The sequence below is a fragment of the Nanorana parkeri genome, unplaced genomic scaffold, assembly GCF_000935625.1.
Source record: "Nanorana parkeri isolate BGI_ZX_2015 unplaced genomic scaffold, ASM93562v1 scaffold1795, whole genome shotgun sequence".
In the NCBI taxonomy this organism is placed as follows: domain Eukaryota; kingdom Metazoa; phylum Chordata; class Amphibia; order Anura; family Dicroglossidae; genus Nanorana; species Nanorana parkeri.
In genome coordinates, this window is record NW_017308063.1 from 85116 (window position 1) to 89726 (window position 4611).

The following is a 4611-nucleotide window of genomic DNA, read 5'->3' on the forward strand; positions in this document are numbered from 1 at the left end:
TTGTTATTGCTATTATATAGGGGGATAACAACCCCCTATATAATAGCAAAGGCACACTGACAGGTCCTCTTTATGGAGATATTAGGGGTCTCTAGGACCCCTAATATCACCTGTGGACCCCAAAAGAAGCTGATGAAGCAGAGATCTGCTTCATCAGCTTCTTCTCTCTGGCTATAGCAGCTGGGGCAGCGGATCCCGCGAACGAGCACATATAGGCGATCGGCGGGCTATGGACCCGCTGATCGCCTATATGTCAAACACCCGGTAACGTGTGTGTGCAACGGTCGGGTCTTTTCTGCCCGTGCGTGCCCGCTAGGGGGCGCACGCGAGCAGAAAAAAATTGCCGCCTGGAGACGGCAACCCGCAGATGTAGCAGTGCCGTCCGTCCGTTTTTTTACTACGGGCGGACGGCAAGAGGTTAATACCATCAGCGTAGAAGTAAGCAGATTTGGAGGAAAACCAGCTATCAACTTCAGTAATGACTGCCTCATCATTGTGGAAACGTCTTCTCCGTAAATGTTTCTTCAGATTTGGAAACGGGAAGAAGTCCAAAGGTGCCAGATCAGGTGAGTAAGGTGGATGGGGCAGAGATTCATAGCCACAATCGCAAACAAAAGTGACAGTTTCTGCAGCTCGATTATTTGGGCAGATTTCCCTTGAAGATGGAGGAACCTAATCGCGGCTCGGTATTCAACTTTGTCCGTCAAGACACCTACTCCATTTCTCTTGGCTCTTACTATAATTCACCACGAGCTACAAAATCAAAATGGCATGCATATTACTAAGATATCCACCTATAAACCTGCAAAATGTCAGATCCCTAGCACATCTAGATCATGGTGAGGGTAAGAACTTATTGGCCTCTCCTCGTAAATACCTTCACTGTCCTCCACCACCACTCTGCCTGTTGGAGCCCTTTGAAATACACAGTAATTCGGATTAAGGGGGAACATGTGACCTTCTCCCCCTCCCATCAGTATGCCTTACACAGTACCTGAGCTGCCAATCACTAGGCACAAGCACTGTGCTGTAGGGTCAGTGGAAAGATCATCAGCCCTGTGCAAGCTCTAATACAGGCTGACACAAGCTTACACAGGACTTTTAACAAAGCTCTATCAGCCAAACAGAATGATTGGGGAGCAGAGGGAAAGTAAGTATTAGCAGAGGTGGTGAGCTATCAGGAGAATCTGTCACCATACACTTTTAAAACACATTACATTTTATTCAGGCTGTTTTGTGTTGGAACAGTTTCCTAGATAATCTAGAAAATAATTCTGCAATTACACATAATCAGGATACAGAAAGGAAAGCTCTGGCATATGGTAGTTCCTGTTATCTGCCAGCAGAAATGGTGTCACTCCAGTATTTTACACTAGAGGGCGGAAGGAGAAATAACATTTACAAAATCAGTTCAGATCAGTGAGCAAAAGAAACCTGATTGTATGATATATTCTCTCTGTTTCTCTTTGTTTTAGGATAAAAATACATTTCTTTTAATCTTGGATGCAAAAGACTTCACAGAAATTGCCAGAGCGGAAGTGCCTTTGCAGATGCCTTATGGATTTCATGGTATCTTTGTACCGGAAAGAAACTGAATGTGAACATACTGTATAAAGACTGCTTTATTATGACATAAAACTGTGACTTATATAAATACATCATGTTTATGAACTAAATACAGGCTTTTATAAAATTATTATATGGAGTTGTGCTGTGTATTTACTCTGTAATAAATGTGACATATAGACCAGGGGTAGGCATCCTTTTGAGTGTAGCGTGCCAAAAATGTTTGTAAGAAATTTCGAGTGTCAGATATATAAAACATAAGTTTTGCTTTCCACTTTCTACACATTATCAAACAAGTAGATGAATATTTAGTGAGTAAATGGTGGTTCTATAAACTACATTCTGCAATAATAACCCCCATTATTGGTGTCAATTACTGTAATAACATACCTCCCCAACTTTCACTTTAGATATTCATAAAGAGAGACAGCCTGGGTAAGGGTTAATGCAGTGTACATAGTGTGCCTTGGCAACAGGCGGGCATGGTTACATAGTGGATGAATTTTGGGTGTAGTTTAAACGGGTATGGTTGAACAGAGTCCGAGTTGACACACTGTATACAATGCACATGTTTGCCGCAGTTCTTTTATTATCACCGGGCTACTTCGTAACCAGCAACTGTTGAAACAACAGATACTTTGGTAAAGAGTATGTACCTGACAGCACAGCATAAAGATTGCAGCGGTTAAGATTATGTATCAGTCCCCCTTACTTTGCTGATCAGTGGAAATGAAAAATGCACTGGCATGGATGGTGAACGGAAGAAAGAAAAAATGCCCCATCAGCTGTAGATCCTCAAATCATCTCTGAATTGGTGCGGACACTGTCCTTCCTTCTGGAGGGGTGTCCACTTTTGTTCCCCATGGTAGTAAAGTACCCATCTCCCCAAGATCGCTCCTGTGATGGACTACAATCTCAATACAAATTAGTAAACTAAACGTGAGATTGTAGTCTATCGTGGAAGTAAGTTTGGAGCGGTGACCACTTTACAATACACAGGGACCATGGGGAACAAAAGTAGGCACCCTCTAGAAGGAAGGACAGTGTCAGCATGAATTCAGAGATGATCTAAGAATCTACAGCCGAGTGATGCACAAATAAGATACATTTTTGTTACTAGTTAAGGTACTAGAATGCATTTTTAAGATTTAACTCATGAGTTTAGTATCACTTTAAAAAATTACAGGTAGAAGCAATACATATGTTTTTTATTTATGTATGAAGGAGACTGTAGTCAAAATATGGTGGCAAACAATGGTTCACAAAGATTATTTTTTTTAATAAAGTCTGGTGACAGGGTCTCTTTAAATTGTTATTCCACCTTGTTTCGGGAAATTAAAAAAACAAATGGCTTCAATGTACACACTGAGTACATTAAATAGACATGTTTTTTAAGCTGATTGCTGCACTTGTGTGAGTGACTTCTTTGTCACTCCTCCCATTCAGGGAAGCCCCAGACTACATTACCTTGAATTCTTTAATCCAGACTAGGGAAAGCTTGTGAACAAGCTTCTTCAAATGAGAACTGAATTGGTCTCTTCCTGGAACCACCTTGCGGCCAAGCTGAATATCTCTATCATAGACTGTGGAGCTGTCTAGGAGTGCAGTCAGAGTGGGTCACATTCCAAAAGAGAAGAAAACAATGGGAAGTATAGAAATATGGCAGATCCAATTCTGTGGCAGTCGAAGGGTCAATGGTCACCTAAAGACTAACAGTTACAATGTCAAACTGATTTCACAAAACCAAAAGCCATTTGTAGAAATCTCGGCACCACTACATATTATTCAAAAACCGCTTTAATGCACAATCAAGTAAAACAAGAAATGTTGACTAGTATGAAAATTGCAGTTGATCCAGTGCAGTATGCAGCATTTAACACAAAACATCCTACAAAGCATTAAAACCAGAAATGCATTAAAAACATACCCACATATTCCCACATATAATAAATGGGCCACGTATCTAAAAGCGAAAAAGAACTCTAAGGGCTTATTCACACCGTGTTTGTTGAGCTCTGTTTTTCTGCAGACCACCCAACATGTATGGTGTGAACAATTGTTTTCTATGTGCCCTGTTCACACCATACATATTTAATGCTGTGGGTAAAAAAGCCTCTTGCACCCAAGAGAGCCGTATAGCGAACATCCCAGCGTATTTCTCTGCCTGGGAGTGACAGGTGAACCATACAGCTTGTAGAAATGAACGACAGATTGGGTGAAGTTGCAGCTGTATGGCTATGCGCTCAAATCCCACTGCTTACATGTGTACCGGGACTTATGCACTGCCCAGAACTCAGACCCTCTATGATTGGGTCAGCACGTAAGTCCCAGTACATACAGTATGTAAACCGTGTTATGAACATGTCCTAAAATGTCAAGCCCATATTGCCAAAGCCTTTGAGTATCACAGTGTACTAAATACACAAATGATATATAAGAGAGATAACAGGAAAGCTATAGTGATCCCAATATCTAGCAAGCAATGAACACAGTTAAATGGTTATAAACCTAAGAGAAGAGAGGAAGGTGGTGCAATCCTTGGTAAGCTGCCAAAAAAGTGAGTAAGGCTAGACTGTTGCAGATGAGAGGTTGCCACATGTTGTGATCAGCTGCATTGCAGGAGACTAACAAGAAGGCGCTCAGGCGAAGTTACCCCATCTTTCTTCTCAAGGGTTAAAGGATAAGTTCTCCTTTTGCAAAAATTAAAGAAATGCATAATTATTAATATATTACAAAATTATGCATTTCTTTAATATTTGCATTCAAGCTTGGAAAGCATAGCAATCGTGATCACTCAATCGCAGCTGCAAAGCTCAGGCTTCTGCACATTCTCTCCCAGGCAGAGCTCGTAGTGAGGTACAGACTTTCAGTTAGGAGAGATGATTTTCACCATATTGACTAAGCTAAAAGAAAATTCCCTTGTAAAGCTTTTTTGCCTAAAAGTAAATCAATCCCCATATCTTTATCAGTTTCTGGGAATAAATCCCAGAAATCCACTGATTCAAAGAAAAGATGCATCTGTTGCCAATGTGACTATATCCCACC

General features: G+C 41.0%; 1 long non-coding RNA gene across 1 annotated transcript in view; it reads left to right on the top strand.

The window, feature by feature from the left end:
• Positions 1-1606, top strand: part of LOC108799729 — a 4065-nt gene extending 2459 nt beyond the window's left edge. Inside the window, exon 2 of the long non-coding RNA XR_001942044.1 lies at positions 1476-1606. This is a non-coding gene — a long non-coding RNA (uncharacterized LOC108799729). The remainder of the gene's footprint in view (positions 1-1475) is intronic.
• The last annotated feature ends 3005 nt before the right edge of the window (positions 1607-4611 follow it).